The sequence below is a fragment of the Hippopotamus amphibius genome, chromosome 14, assembly GCF_030028045.1.
Source record: "Hippopotamus amphibius kiboko isolate mHipAmp2 chromosome 14, mHipAmp2.hap2, whole genome shotgun sequence".
NCBI classification, from domain to species: domain Eukaryota; kingdom Metazoa; phylum Chordata; class Mammalia; order Artiodactyla; family Hippopotamidae; genus Hippopotamus; species Hippopotamus amphibius.
The window spans coordinates 32,925,390-32,942,331 of NC_080199.1; the positions used below are offsets into that span (position 1 = coordinate 32,925,390).

General features: G+C 42.5%; 1 long non-coding RNA gene across 1 annotated transcript; it reads left to right on the forward strand.

Annotated features, from left to right (window-relative positions):
* The first annotated feature begins 28 nt into the window (after positions 1 to 28).
* Positions 29 to 13,476, forward strand: LOC130835885 (uncharacterized). Its single transcript, XR_009049059.1, has 3 exons — positions 29 to 903; positions 11,821 to 11,992; positions 13,389 to 13,476. It is a non-coding gene; the product is annotated as an uncharacterized LOC130835885 (long non-coding RNA).
* Positions 13,477 to 16,942: the final 3,466 nt, after the last annotated feature.

The window sequence follows — 16,942 nt, forward strand, 5'->3', positions numbered from 1 at the left end:
CTCGGTCAGCTCCACGCTCCACGCTCCACGCTCCACGCTCCACGCTCCACGCTCCACGCTCGACGCCCGATGCCCGACGCCGCCTGGAGCGCAGGGGAGCTAGGCGCAGGGTCTCCGCGCGGCCTCGTCTCCTCGCCTGTCGGCGCCCTGGGCGGGCGCGGCTTCCGATCTTGACCGAACAGGAAGGCGCTTCGGTCCAGCTCCCCAGAGCAGCCCAAGCAGGCCGTGGGCCTCCTTTTTCTCTGACTGACTCTTGATGCCGAGTCCTTTTGGCCTCACGTCTCAGTTTAAAGGTCACCACTTCTTTGGCGCTTCTGCTCCCCCCGCAACCACCACCAAAAGCAAATGAACAGAAAATCCACCTTTGGCTTCTTTTGGATTCTCTAGCACCGAACTCTTACCCCATGCCTCAGGGCCCAGATTAGGAGACAACAGACGTTTGAGTGAAGGAGAATATTTGGGGGGTGGGGGGTGGGGGGTGAGTGCAGTGAGGAAGACGATGGTGGGGGAGTGACTGGTCCTCAGCCGCCTAAGCTGGTGATGACAGTGCCACACTAGCAGCAGGTAGCCCACTTCCACCCCCCCCACCCCCACCCCGTGTTCTTCCTTGTTGGATCTGCCACTTCAGTGGCGAAGCGTCTACATTACTCTGTCACCTTTGAGCCTGCAACCACCTCAAGAAAACAGTGGGATCAACTGCCCTGCTTCTGATGACCCTGCTCTCATACGCAGAGGTTGACGTATGTCTATAAATAGTACATTAAAGGCACTTACCATCATTTCCAGTCACTTACGGTCACTTACAGTCACTCGTTTTACAAGAGGGCAGCCTGCAGAACTCTTAGACCTGGGCTTTCCAACGACTTCACTTCACGCACGACGGAGCGAAGCCGCAGAATATTTGTAAGTATGTTGGAATGAACAGGGTGACTGCAAATGGCCAGAGAGGCCGCTGTGACCTGGGGCGTGGGGGGGGGGAGTGTCATTGGCTTCTCCACGCCTGCCAGGCCTTCTGAGGGTTGATGAACATTGTTGCCCACTACGCGCGCGCGCGCGCGCACACACACACACACACACACACACACCCCTTTGCCCACTTGCTGCAGCAGGTTGGCGGGGCTCTGGGGAGCTTCAGGCAGGGGTTCACTTTAACACTAACTTACCTAAGCATTTAGGTGGCTCCAATCCTACCCCTCCTCCATATACCACCACCCCGTTCAAAATCGCTAAGGCTAAACTGCCTTCTCCAAAGACCCGCCCAAGATGAGAGGGAAACTCATCCAAGCCGTGAAAGTACTTGTGTGCTGTTTGACTTGAAGGGCACCTGTAGGATTCTGAGTGGGCCCGCACTCGAGCATGGCTTCAAACTAAAAGCAGCAGCTCTCAGAAGGAACATTATAGCTTTTACAAATAAGGAGACCAGACACTCGAGAGCCACAGTGGAACTTTCCATCCTGCTCAGGATTTCCCAGAGCTACAAAAACAAGCTTCAGGTTGACCTTGGTTCGTGGTGGGGATCTCCCTTCTTGGGTGTGCAGTCTCTTCCCTGCGTGTGCAGGGAGCTCTAATGGTGAGAAAGTGTTTCCTCGTATTAGCAGCCCCAACGCAGCCTCTCAGTAGCTCCCATCTGCTCTGCTCTGGTTCTGCCTTCTGTTCTTCTTGGCTATGACCCCAGCACCCCAGGCTAAGGATGCTTCTAGCCTATTGTTGCCTGATCCCACATTGTACTGCTTACTTCTCTCTAGTCTGAGGTTTTGAAACTTTGAGGACCCAACAAATAGACTGAATTTTAATCCAATAGATATCTCTTGGGGCCTTTTCCAATTAGCCTAGGACCACTGTGGAACAATACTGTAGTAAAATCAGGTTTATTAACCATTGCATTGTGGGAGATTGCACACAGAGGAATTGTATCTCCCCAGACAAAGGAAAAGATAGAGTTATAGGATTCTGAGGTAGGGTGGAGTTTAGATGAAATGTAAGTGAGCAGTATTTTGGTAGGCTCAAAGCAAGGCTGTGCACAGCACACAGTCAATGTGCAGTCTAGACGACAGAGTGGACCTGGGGTCTTATTTCCTTGAAAACTACAAAGTTTCAATAGAGATGGAATTTTTGTGTCTAGAAACCCCTTATTGGGAGCTCTGCACCTGGGTTATAAAGGTTGTAAATTGAAGCTGCTTCTCTGTGTCAAGGGACTGAGAATCTCCAGGCAAAGGTGGGATATTTCATTCTTACTGATGTAATTTGCAACAGCAAAAACTCTCTGAGTCTTTAATTTTAGAGAACAAATTTTCTCAGTGAGGCAGAAAGCAGGAGGTAGTTATGACACTTTACAGCTCTACTGTGTTTGGGGAGAAATATTGCTTTATGTTAATTTTGCAACTGGTTTCATCAGCCTTTTATTCCAGGCTCCTGAATGGCAGGGCAGATTTTTATAGTCCAGGCTAGTTTTACTTTCTCACTCACGATGAAATACAAATTCATATTTTAAGGCAAGACAAGAAAAACTTAAACATAAATTTTTTTCTCTTCCTATTCGGGCCTCCTTCCTCCCCTCTAGTGTGCACCGTGCACCTGCATTATGTGTTGAGGAGACCTACCCAGAGGCAGAAATACCTGTTCAACCATAAAGATCAATTTTTCTTCTTCTGGCACCAGCCATACTGTAACTCTTTAGAAGGTAGCTTTCCTTTCTCAATCCTGTAAGGGGTCACAATAACCCACCACTGGCCTTGTATGCGCAGACATCTTTAGTGAACTTTATGCGCAATGCCAATATATCTTTTCCCTTAAAGATAGGGATTGGTGCAGAACAGACTGGTCAGAGGACCTGGGGTGATCCTGAGCCACACTTAATGGAAGTTCTTAGCTTAAATACTTACGTAAGACCTATTAATGTTACTAGCTATGTTAGTAAATATTTGCCTCTTTTACAAGATTATTGTTTCTTGAATTACCAAATGTGTGACTTGCCGAGACCAGCTCGGCGACTAGGGGTGAGTGACGGGTGCCGCAAGCTTAAAGAAACAGAGACACAGAGTTAAGAGAAAGATGGGACCGGGGCACTCAAGACCTCTAGGATCAAGAGCCTCGCTGATTGATCCCATGTTGCTTTTATTGAGCTCTCAGCATAGCCTAAGGGTCTAACACTCCCAGTTTCACCCCACAAACCCCGTTATCTTTGAAGTAAACAAACAAAGGCCTCACATGACTGGCGGCAATGATCTTTGTTTGCTTCCTGGGTCCGATTTGAGCTGGGTGTGGATTTGAGCTGGGCATGGAGAGCAAAGCAGCCCTGGAGACCTCGCTCAAAAGGATTAAGGGTCTGTGCGCCACCCCTGTTGACCCCTCTGAGACTGTGTCTGTCTTAGGTTGTTCCTCCCTTGAAGAATCTTACCCGTCTCTGGCTAACCAGCCATCCTCCGGGCCAAACAGGGTGATATGAGGTGTGCAAGTGAGAAAGGGGCTGTGCCCCCAGAGAGGATCAATTTTCTGTTTCCATGGTAGCCTATGCCCCCATGGTCTGCACGCCCAGCACCCTTAGTTCCTCCGCTGCTCAAGCAGGACATCCTGCATCCAGTTGCTCAGCCCACATACTTTAATTACTTTTAAAACATTTTCAAGGTTTCAGAAAGACTTCTGAATGTTTTCCCACAGTGACTGAGCCTCAGATAAAATTAATGATGATTATGTGACTGGAAATGATTAGCCAAATACACAGTTCTATAAGATCAATGATTGTAATAGTGTAACTCTAGACATGGAAAGAAGCAACAAGAGGGGACCATGTCCTGGACCATGACAAACTGATAAAATAGGCAGTCCGGAAGCTTTCGTCTCTGGTTCACAAGGCATAATTCAGTAATAGCACACTGAACGGCCTACCAAGGAAATCCTTGCCCGACCTGAGGACGAGCATTGCTAGCAAACCGGTCATGAAATGCCTCCCAAACCTTGGTTGAAATTAAGACTGAAAGGAGATGGATTGGAAAATGAAGAATGTTGCTCACTCTCCAGTTCTACAAGAATCATTTCAGTAGTCACTGCAGCCCCTGACCTACAATACACCCTAAGGGAACTCAGGGTGACGATCAGGATGAGGTACTTTGTGCTCTGAGAAAACTGACCGAACTGGCCCTCAGAAGGTTAGATAATTTCAGGAGAAAAATTTTTATAGACCTAGTTTCTTACATCTTCCCATACTTTGGAAAGCACTAAAACCATTAAGATATCTGTTCCTCATGACTAGCAGTAACCTTCTACCAAGCTGTGTGCTTGATAGCACATACCCGCTTCACCAGAATCACATGTATACTGACCTCCCCTCTTACCTCTTTGGAACAGTTCTCAGAGCTCTCTGAGAGATTGTCTCCTGGGTTATAATCGTCAGTTTGGCTTGAATAAGATTTTTCATTTCTTTCATAGACTGTTCATTAGTTTTTTCATTGACACATAATCCAGTGTCAATATTGTAAATCCAGTGTTAATATTATTTTAGATACTAAAAAACATTAGTCTGAGAAGGGCTTTAACCAGGCTGCCAAAGAGATCCATGGAACACGAAGAAGGGTTAAGATCCCTTGCCCTGGACACACTAATTTCCTGCACTTATTTTATTTTAATTTTTAAGCTCTTTATTGGAATATAATTGCTTTACACTCTTGTACCAGTTTTTTAGTACACCAAAGTGAATCAGCTGTATTTATACATATATCCCCACATCCCCTCCCTCCCACCCTCCCTGTCCTGGCCCTCTAAAGCATCACCCGTCATCGAGTTGTCCTCCCTTTGTTATACAGCAACTTCCCACTAGCTATCTATTTTACGTTTGATAGTATATCTATGTCTATGCTACTCTCTCACTTCACCCCCACTTCCCCTTCGCCCCCCACCCCCCACGCCAGCCCTGTGTCCTCAAGTCCATTCTCTACATCCTGCGCTAATTTTAATGCAAGAGGTTAACAGTATCTTGATGTTAATCAAATCATTAACAGCCCCCTCCCCCGAAAGCTTGTGAAACTTGGGTAAATGTACCTGTTTTATAGGTGCTTAACTGGTTTAAACAAATACAATCAACTATATGTCAATATATAGGTCCTATTTTCAGGTTTTTATTGGCAGTTTCACCTACCTACAGCATAATTTATTTTAGATCAAAGATAATTTAACAGTATAATTTAGTGTGAATTTAATAAAGTTACAGATTATATTCACTTGAAAGAATTAGTGTCACATACATAATATGTAATGCTTTAAAACAAACAACTATGGAGCTATAGTTAACACTCTACCCTAATCCTAAATCAAGTAATTTTGGATTTACACTCTTTCACTTGTTACTTTAAGTCTTTTAAATAATTCTTTACAATCTTGTAGTTATTTATTGAATATATTTTTTACTTCTGTTGTGAACAGTTTTTTTTAATACTGTCAAGAAAGGCAGCTTCAGAACAAAAACTTCTCTCCTTTCATGTATATCAAGCAAAAGGAAGCAGTGCCTACCATGAGCGGAAATACATGATTATTAAGGTTTTGATACAGCTGATATTCACTGTATTTACTCCTCCAAACAGGCCTATGAAAAATGTGCTACTTCCCTCTTTCAGACTGAGGAAATATAGACACAGAGATATTAGTAATTTTCCCAATATCACTCAGGGTAGATCCCCAGAAGGCAGACCCGGAACCTGCTCCCACCACCAGGTTATCCTGCTTCTCAAGTTGATTAATACTCTCCTCCTCTTCCTTCTCCTTTTCCTCCTTAACTGCAGTGATGTGGGCAGATACATATGTGTTTTCATAGACAGATGATCTTTCCCCTGCCTGATGTTGGTACCATATACACTTCCTCTTTCTAAATTTAGGTGTCACTGACAGTCTTAGGTTATGAATATGTCTTTCTGGGTCAAGAGTTAGAATCAGCCTCATGGGTTTGTAATTTTCCATCCATGGAAAGTTTGTGACCAGCATCTACCTCCAGACTAAGAAAGGTAGATTTTCCTTCTTGAAAGTAGATGCAGTGCTTTATTACATGGCACTTAACAAGGGCATAATTTTTGTTGGAGGAAGATAGGGTTAATAATTTAAAGATCTAATAGGGGAAGTAGAGACGTAATTGATGGAGATTGTAGATATCATCCTTAAATAATACAAGACTAAATTTCTTTCAAATATCTGGTCAGTATATGAAGTCATACAAAAGAAACTTAGGGAGCATCCCAGCTAAACAAGGTTAACACATTCTTTGCTGTTTCTTTCCTGTGGTCATAGAAGAAAACTAGGCTAAATATATGGATATTGGACTTTCTAAGAACTTGCTGCATTTGTGAAACGCAAAGTATCATGAGGCATTGCATCCTCACCAAGACTGCCTCATTTCATGGCTCTTAATTACGATCCATGCTGTATTTGGTCATCAACCTTTCCATTTTAAGTGTCCTAAGAAATTATTCATCCTTCAGCTCTGATGCAGATGAAAGGGTGCAGTGGCAATTCTCATTCAGTTTCTTTTCTGTCAAAATCAGCACTTCAACTTCAAGCTTTGGAGCTGAGCAGTTAAAAAACCTATTGTACACACTAAAAAATTTTTTTAATTGACATATAGTTGATTTATAATATTGTGTTAATTTCAGCTGTACAGCAAAGTGATTCAGTTATACATATATAAATATTTTTCAGATTATTTTCCATTATAGGTTATTGCAGGATATTGAATATAGTTCCCTGTGCTGTGCAGTAAATCCTCGTTGCTTATCTATTTTATGTATAGTAGTTTGTGTCTGTTAGTCCCGTACTCTTAATTTATCCCTCTCCTTGATTTTCCCCTTTGGTAAGTTTGTTTTCTATGTCGGTGTCTCTTTCTGTTTTGTATACAGATTCATTTGTATCACTGAAATTTTTTAATTAAAAAATTATTGTATATAAATATTGACGTTCTCTTTCAGAATAAGTTGCTTGGAAGTTACTTCAGTCCAGCTAAAGGTGGAATCCCATTTTTTTTCTCTTAAATTTATAGATAATTTTCAAATAAAAGTTTGGTTAATAAAATCTGGGTTACAGCTCACTGGCACAACTTTTCTTTCTTCCCAACACCAAGGACAGAATAGCTGCAGCTTCCCCCGGTCCGGATGCGCAGTTTTAGCAGGCGCCTTTCTCTCCCACCGGGCTGGTGACCCCTGGCCAACACCCTCTCCATCAGGCTGTGCGCTAGGCCAGTCCGCCGCCGGGCGGAGATCGAGTGCAGCCCGCTGCCGCCGCCTCCCGCAGGAAGGCTGCCCCGCCCTCCTTCTGGCAGAAGCGGCGTTTCTGTGGCAGCCAAGTGCATCAAACTTTGGCCCGGTTAGTGCACCTGAGGCACCAGGGGAAGGTTAGCACAGCCTGCGCGCGGGAGGAGGGCGCGCGTTCACTCCGCAGCCCGCGGAGTTGCGGGGCAGACGCATCCCAAGACTTTTTAAGGAGACCATAGTTTACTTCTAATTTTGAACAGTATTCAACGCTCCTTTGTCCTCTCCACTCGTCACCAGCCATTGAACTGCGCTTTAGTCAAAAAAAAAAAAAAAAAAAAAAAAAGCGGGGCCGCTGGGAATATTCACCATCCTAGTGTGAAGGCAGGGCTTGGGCCTAGGAGGCCCGTCCTTCACCTGCAGCAGCCTGAGACCTCCCCACGTGGTTGCCCATGGTGGCCAACAGTGTGTTTCCGGTTTGGTTTGGATTTTCTTGTAGTAAAATATACGTAAATTTTTTTTAAATCATCTTCAGCATTTTTAAGTGTGCAATTCAGTGGAATTAAGTACATCCACATTGCTGTGCAACTGTACCATTACCCATTTCCAGAGCTTTTTCATCATCGCAAACTAAAACTGTACCAAATTGTGATACTGTGATTTATTATAAATATATGTTTGGGTGTCCTTCATTTTCTGGCTCAAAGCTCCTAAAACCCAAGGAATTTCTTAAGTGCGATGAACTTTAAAGATGTCTTTTGTTGTGTTAATGAGGTGATTTTGGATGCACCTAACCAGGGGAACAACCAGGTGATTAGAGGATTGGAACTTTCAGTCCCACCCTGCTGATGTCCAGGCAAAGGGAGAAGGGCTGGAAGTTGACTCAATAGCCAATGGCCAGTGATTTAACCAAGTATGCCTATAAATGACACCTCCTTAAATACCCAAAAGGACAGGGTTGGGAGAGCTTCTGGGTTGGTGAACACATGGTGATTTGAGAAGATTGGAAGGTTCAGAAAGGGCTTGGAAGCTCTGCACCCTTCCCCATACCTTGGCTCTACGCTTCTCTTCCATCTGGCTGTTCCTGAGTTATATCTTTTTGTAATAAACTGGTCATCTAGGAAGTAAAATGTTTCTGTAAGTTCTGTGAGCTGCTCTAGCACATTAATCAAACCCAAGGAAGGGGCCATGGGGATCTGATCTATAGCTGGTTGGTCAGAAGCAGAAATGACAACCTGGACTTGCAACTGGTGTCTGAAATGGGGGCAGTCGTAGGATGTCTTCACCCTGTGGGATCTGATGCTATCTCCAGGGAAGATAATGTCAGAATTGGGCTGAATTGTAGGAGACCCAGCAGGTGTTATGAAAATTGCTTGTCGGTTCAGAGAGAAAAAGGCTGGAAAGGCTGGAGTTGGGTGCAGAATCTTACCATTGAGCAATAATTCCCCATTACCCCCTCTCCCAGCTTCTACTAACCTCTACTCTACTTTCTGTCTCCATGAATTTGACTACTCTAGGTGCCTCATATAAATGGCATCGTACAATATTTGTCCATTTATGACTGGCTTATTTCATTTAGCATAATATCTTCAAGGTTCACCCAGGTTGTAGTCAGAATTTTGTTCCCTTTTAATGCTGAATAATATTTCATTATATGCATATATCACATTAATTGATCCGTTCATCTGTCCAAAATGTTTGGGTTGTTTTTATCTTTTGACTGTAGTGAATAATGCTGCTTTGGCCATTGGTGTGCAGGTATCTACTGAGTCCCTGTTTTTAGCTCTTTTGGGTACATACCTAGATGTGGAATCATTGGATCATAGGGAAATCCTGTGTTTAACTTTTTGAGGAACCACCATACTGATTTCCACAGTGGCTAAATAATAGTTTAAGGTATGCTACTCATTCATTTTTTTTTTTTTCTGACTGCAGGATTTGAAGTTTGGAGTCAGAGAACATGTCTATTCATGAGGAATTCACTGTTACCCCAGGAGGAAAAATGACTTGCTTAAAATCATTACTAGTTAGTGACAAAGCTCCTTCTTTTAGAAGCCTCTTGTTTCTAAAACTTAGGGAAAAAAAAAAACCATTTAAACCTAGTACCTATTTACCTTCAAGGGTTTTAAAATTTATGTGGCTGATAATCACTCATTTGTTCACCAGGGAGTTATTGACTTCCTAGAGGGTGGAGGGCAATGTCGTTTTTTAATGAGCCTAGGTGTCTGTCCTTGAGGTGAAGTTCCTTGGAAGTAGAAGGACTTTTTATTGAAGTATAGTTGATTTACAATGTTGTGTTAATTATTGCTGTACAGCAAAGTGATTCTGTTATACTTATATGTATTCTTTTTTAAAAATATTCTTTCCCATTATGGTTTATCATAGGATATTGCAAATAGTTCTCTGTGCTATGCTGTAGGACCTTGTTGTTTATCCATTCCATATATAAAGCTTATATCTGCTAACCCCAACCTCACACTCTATTCCTGCCCCCCCCCCCCCCCCCCCCCCCGCTTAGCAACCACCAGTCTGTTCTCTATGTCCGTGATTCTATTTCTGCTTCATAGATAGGTTCATTTGTGTTATTTTAGGTCCACATATAAGTGATATCATATGGTATTTGTCTTTTTTCTTTCTGACTTTCTGAACAAAATAATGCCATTTGCGTTTTTTATAGCTGAGTAGTATTCCATTGTATATGTGTACCACATCTTCTTTACCCATTCATCTGTTGATGGACATTTAGGTTGTTTCCATGTATTGGCTCTTGTGAATAGTGCTGCTATAAACATAGGGGTGATGTATCTTTTTGAATTATAGTTTTGTGCAGATACATGCCCAGGAGTGGGATTGCTGCATCATATGGTAATTCTATTTTTAGCTTTCTGAGGAACCTTCATACTGTTTTCCACAGTGGCTGCACCAACTTACATTCCCACCACCAGCATAGGAGGGTTCCTTTACTCCACACCCTCTCTAGCATATTTGTAGACTTTTTAGTAATAGCCATTCTGACTGGTGTGAGGTGATACCTCACTGCAGTTTTGGTTTGCATTTCTCTAGTAATTCCTGATGTTGAGCATCTTTCCATGTGCCATTTGTCCATCTGCTTTGTCTGCTTTGGAGAAATGTCTGCTTAGATCTTCTGCCCATTTTTGGATTGGGTTGTTTGCTTTGGGGAAATTGTTTACTCTTGCAGCACTTTGTTAAAGGGTCCAAGGGACACCCTAGTGTTGGATGTATGTTTGACCTTCACCTCCACCTTGGGCAAGTGGATCCAATTAATTCCATGAGGCAACTGCAGGACAATCTGTTTCCAGAATTATTGGTTTAAAAACCAGTCCATGTTTGTTTGCGTCTTTCTTTCCCTTCAGAATGTTCTGTCTTTTCGCAAATAATGGAATATGTGATTGCTTAGAATCTCTCTCACATGTAGCACAGATAGGAGATATTACTCAATTTTTTAAAAGCAAAACTATGGAGCAGAGAGCATGTTTAGAATATTAATATATATTTTAATCAAATGCAAAGCTTAGTAACAGGAGGCTGAAACTCATGACCTATGCTTTCTAGCCCTAATGATGCCCTCTCAGAGTTGGGGGACATTTGACTCAGACCAGCCCTGTCCACCTGCAGTGGAAGTGGACCTCAAGCTTGAGGTAAAGAAGGCAGTGAAGAAGGTATGACTCAAAGGCTGTCCCCCGCCCCCAATATACAGGTGCTGGCCCTGAGCTTCCTCCCTTGCCTCCAAATCCTCATGTCTCCCCAGATCAGTGCCCCTGGAGGACTTAAGGGTTGAGGGCAAGGAAACTGCAGTGATCTCCCCATCCAAGTGTTTCTGATGGCAGACGAGGGCGGGGGAGGGATGGTGTTAATCCAGAGCTTGGTGGGGCTGGATGCATAGAAGTGGGGCAAGTGAGAGCTTCCAGATCTGCCTTGGGCTCTTGGTATTAAAAGCTCTGGGATTTTAACTCAGAGCTCTGAGGTTGTGAGTTTTATATCTCATTGACTTTAGATCATCGATTGCCAAGCTGACAAATAGTGGAATCACCTGGGGAGGTTTTAAGACATACTATTGCCCAGGCTAGTGCTTTACTCCCAAAGAGTCTCATGTAAATGGCCTATTTGGGCCTCAAGCACCCCAGGGGATTCTAATATGCAGCCAGGGTTGAGAGTCACTGCTTTGGAAAGATTTCCAGGGCTGATTTCATCACTTCTCCCATGTTTTGGAGCCCTGTATGTTCCTATCTGTAAAATTCGATCCTTTCTTCCATCTCTTTAAAAAGCACATATATGTATATATGTATATGCTTTTTATAAATACACACATTCACACACATACAAGCAACCAACCTCTTTCTGTTCTGCTTTCTTTCTGGAAACTAATTTATAGCTCTATTTTTTTTTTTCTTTAGAAGTCCTGTGTAATTTCTCCCTTGCGGTCAAGCTGTAATATTTGCAGCTGGTGTTGGCCCCAAAGGCACAGAGAATTAGTAGATTTCTGACTTTCTTTTATGGTTTAGGATCTGAGATTGATTTGCTTGATTGTTTTCTTAGAGGCAATGACATAATTTGTTTTTAATTTCTATTTTTGAAGGTGAAGATATTTGCTCCTAATGCTGAGCAGATGCACATCATTAATCACTTGAAAGAGAGCCCAACAGAAGAGAAGAGAAATATGCTGGAGGAAAGTGCCAGGAGGGCCCATGGGGATGCACAAGACTTGGCAGACCTGAACTTCAGTGAGTTTGATGCTGTCAGGATACCTGGTGAGTGAGTTGAAAGCTGTGAGGCCAACTGTTCATTTTAATTAATGCTCACTGACTTCCAAACCCTCTTCCCGAGAGAGTGGTACGGACTCAGCTACCATTTTGAACCCCTGTTCCAGGCTCTGGGTCTGAGGCACGTCAGAAACACTGGAGAGTTTTTAAAACCTCCCAATGCCTGGGTCACACCTGAGACCAATTACATCAGACTCTGAGAGTGGAAACTGTTTTTTGATGCTCCCCACGTGATTCTTCTGTGTGGCCAAGTCTGAGAACCAGTGCTCTACCTAGAGTGACCAGTGGCTTTCAGACGTGGCTGCACCTGGAATTACCTGGGGGCTTCAAAACCATCTATGCCTGTGCCCTTATGGCCTGGATTTTGAAATTAAGATTCCCAGATGATTTTCATATGCAGACAAGTTTGAGATCCACCAGTCTATACCAATGTGTCTCTAACTTTAATGAGTATTTGAATCACCTGGAGATCTTGTTACACCGCAGATTCTGGTTCAGCTCCTAGGTGACAGGTGGCATGTGGAATGCAGCCCACGTTTTGGCTCTAGGAATCACAATGGAGGACTGTTTCTGGGCCTTTTCTGTGCAGGAATCACTTATAGATAGGTGACTCCATCTTTTAAAATAAAAGATTGATTTATAACTGTCAGATATTTTGATTTCATTTTGTCCCCTTCATAAGGAGCTATATGTTATATATTTATTTTTCAAACTAAACAACTAAAATAAGTTTTAAGATTATTTTAAACATTCACAATACTCTTGATATTTTGGGAGGTAGTTTGGAGACGTCCCACAGTGAGAACTGGGAGTCGTTTTATTTATTTATTTATTTTTTAATTTATTTTTTAATTTTTAATTTTATTTATTTTTGGCTGCGTTGGGTCTTCATTGCTGCATGTGGGCTTTCTCTAGCCGTGGCGAGCGGGGGCTACTCTTTGATGAGGTGCGCTGGCTTCTCATTCCTGTGGCTTCTCTTGTTGTGGAGCACGGACTCTAGGCTTGGAGGCTTCAGTAATTGTGGCACGTGGGCTCAGTAGTTGTGGTTCTCAGGCTCCAGAGCACAGACTCAGTAGTTGTGGCTCACAGGCATAGTTACCCTGCGTCATGTGGGATCTTCCCGGCCTGGGATCGAACCTGTGTCCCCTGTGTTGGCAGACGGATTCTTAACCACTGTGCCACCACGGAAGTCCCTGGGAGTCATTGTTTTAGGTTAGGAGTGTGTTGCTCCTAATGCTAATATGAGGATACTTATATGTATCTAAATTGGTTACTTACTGCTCCTTTACATATACAGTATTCCAGGTATCCATTGCTGTGTATAAAAACACCACCAAAGTTTAGTGGCTTAAACAATAATTTATTATCTTTCCTATTTCTGTAGGTTGACTGGACTTGGCTGGGTTTGCTTAAGATCTCTCATGCAACGAACATATGGACACCAAGTGGGGAAAGCTGGGGGAGTGGGGCTGGGGGGAATGAATTGGGAGAGTGGGATTGCCATATATACATTACTAATGAGAAAAAAAAATCAAATTGTACACTTTAAATATATGCAGTTTATTGTATGTTAATTGTATCTCAATAAAAGTTCTTAAAGAAAGAAAAATCTCTCATGCAGTTGCAGTCTCAGATAGTGGCTGGGGCTGCAAAACACCACAATGGTGTCTTCACTCCCATGTCTGGTGCCTGAGCTGAGATTGGCTGGAACGTTTGCGGCCGTTCTGTGTGGCAGTTTTGGGCTTCCTTATAACCCATAGACTTCAGGTGCTTAAGTTGCTCATGTGAGAGCTGGCATCGCTCAGCACAAGCATTCCAAGAGAACCAGGCTTTCCTCTTACGATCTAGCCATGGAAGTCCCTCAGCATCATTTCTGCTACATTCTGTTGATCAAAAGTGAGACCAGATTCAAGGAAGGGAGACTATAAAAGGACATGAATATTGGGAGGCATGGATTCTGGGGCACCATCTTTGGAGACTTGCTATACATTATGTGTACACCAAGTTTATTATGTATAAACAAATTTAAATATCTGTTTACAAAACCCCAGGGAGAGTGAGGTAAATTGATTGTATTTGAGCTTTGGTGTTTTGAGAATTTACTCTTTTCTTCCATTGCAGACAGGTTTGCCCTAAGACAACTTTATAAAGATTATTGCCCTTCAGGTCAGATGCTAAAATTAGTGTTTTCACATCTAAGACAGTATTACCTGTAAATCAATAAAAAAATTACTGCTATTTTAAAAAAAAAACTTATTCTAACACATAAAAAGAGGTTTTTGTTTTTAGGAGAAATGATCTCAAAATGCTTTAAAAATATATATAGTTTACTTTGTACCAAACTTGAAATATTTAGCAAAAATTAGCATCATGATGGGTATCCCAGCTTGTGATTCAGAATTTCATACTGTTGATGCAAAATGTTTATTATTTTTATTACTATTAGGTTAATATAAACCCTTTATGTTTGTCTATAAAGTTTGCTTACTACAAGGGCTACACTGAAGCCATAATGATTAGGTCTGTGTTCTAGCATTTGGCACCAATTTTTACAAAAACATCTCTGAGTCACTTTGGCAAATATAGATTGCTATCCTGACTTTAAAACTAAGTTAATGAGGGACTTCCCTGTTGGTGCAGTGGCTAAGACTCCGGGCTCCCAATGCAGGGGTCCCGGGTTCCATCCCTGATCAGGGAACTAGATCACACATGCCACAACTGAGAGTTCTCATGCCGCAACTAAAAGATACCGCAACTAAAGATCCTGTGTGCCGCAACTGAGACCTGGCAAGCCAAATAAATAAATAAATAAATAAATAAATATTTAAAAGAAAACCTGTTAGTGAGTTAATCAAAGTTATTATCAACTCCATAAGACTTTAAAGAAATGCTATTTTGCCATTAGACTCAAATGTATTATTGCTCTTATATGCCTTCTTTGCTTAAGAATTAATTGTTCATAGGTTCATTTTGTCAGCTGCCTCAAATAATCCCAGGCCCCCTATCTTTCCAGTTGGTTTTGGGGTGTCCCAGAACCGCACTGTCAACAGTTCTGTAAAGGACATTTCAGTCCTAACACTGTGCTAAGAAGCCCATGAGCTGGTGCTGCATTTCCCTGTGCTGGCAGCTGAAACCTTCCTGCTCGTGAAGTCACAGTGGGTCAGGATAATATTGTGGATGGAGGAGAAGAAAAGGATGAAAAGCTTCCTGTCGGGTAAGCATTTTCCTATTTCTCTTCTTCCAGGTGAATATAAATGTGACTGCTTTTCTGATAGCTTAACAAATTATCATTCGTTATGGGGCTGCGGTATTTGGTGATTGGCATTAAGGTGGGGGTGGGCATGGCAAGGGGCTCTGGTTTAAAGTGATAAGACCAGGTGACATGAATCATAGAGAAGATGTATTCTTACAAAATACTCTGGCTTAGTCTGTAAGAAAAATATTTCAATATAGCTTTTCTCTTGTATGATATTATTCAGCTGTGTGGATCTAATTGTGCTTACTTGAATTATTTCCTATTGATCCTAGTACATATAGCCCTCCTTTCTCTTACTAACTGGATATTTCAATGAAGCCTCACACTGGAACAGATTTCTTATGTGCACGGTGCCTATGAAATTTTGTTCCAAATACTGCAGTGTTTGAGAAGCCATTGAGAGCTGATAATTTTAACTCTCTTCACAATCATGCTGTCAGGTGCCTAAGAAACATTTTCCCCCACTCGGTTAGATCTCCTCTTCTGATAGGTTTGCTGATGCAGAGCCAGCCACTGCTGCCCAGAAGCCTAGATGCAAACACAGCTTTGGGGATGTGAGGGAATACTGCCAGGATACTGCCAACAAAATGGCACAGACGTGCGCCTTGGTGGCATGGCCCCTCGCATGAAAATTGTGATGGAAAAGGGAAGATGATAGGGGGGTGCTTTACAATGTATTTGAAAAGTGATACTTTATAGTATTTGAAAGAAATTGTGCAAGTAAAAATATTTTAGCTCCAGCCAATTGAATTACACACTTTACCACTTGATGATAGGGATGTTTGATGTGATCTTCACTCAAAGATGAAATAACTGTCATTGAATTATCCACATACCCATGGTTTCTAGACAAGCACTTTGTCATTTTTATTTTTCATTTTTTAAAGTCAGAAGCAATACTTTCATGCCATGTTTTAAACAGATGGGCCTCGGGCTGTTGCAAAGGCTTTTTCCTAAATCTCCAGGTTGGCTTCTACATGGCCACCAACTGTAACTGGGGAGGGTTGACTTGTTTTCAGAAATAACTCCAACAAAAAGCAGGGAAAATCTTTTAAGTGAGACAATATCTGAGTGTTGATATCTGCATTAACAACTGAACTTGGTGACTAGATTGATTTTCATTATTTCTGTGAAGGTATTTATTCTGTTCTGTATGATTCAGATAAAGCCATGACACTATGCGCATAATACGTTCTTTAGATGTGCTGTGAAGCTGTCAACTGCTGGGCGCCCAGGGTTTCATCAGGAGCCAGAGTAGTGGCTTCTGAAACATTCGCCCGCTTTGGATGTCTTTTGAATGATCGCTTTCTGTGAACTATCTCTATGCTGTGTTTTCAAATGTAGAGTAGAAGGGAGGAACAGTGGAGCACTTTCACTAGTGAGTAATAAAAACTGCAGTGCTGCAGATAGATTTCATTGGTGGGAAGAGGCCACACACATGTGCATGCACACACAGGCATGTACCCACACACATGTGCACCTCTGCTGGAAGGAAACAGGTGCACCTGGTGGTGACTTTGCCCCCTGCCTTCAGTCCCCTGTAGCTTTGCTCTGTGCAGCGAAGTCCTGCCAGAACTGACAAGGAAGCTACATCCTTACAGTTTCACAAGTCCTTTGTTATCACAGATTATATTCTTCCAGGAAGAACTGGAAGCTATTGATTCACATGCATTGGGTTCCCT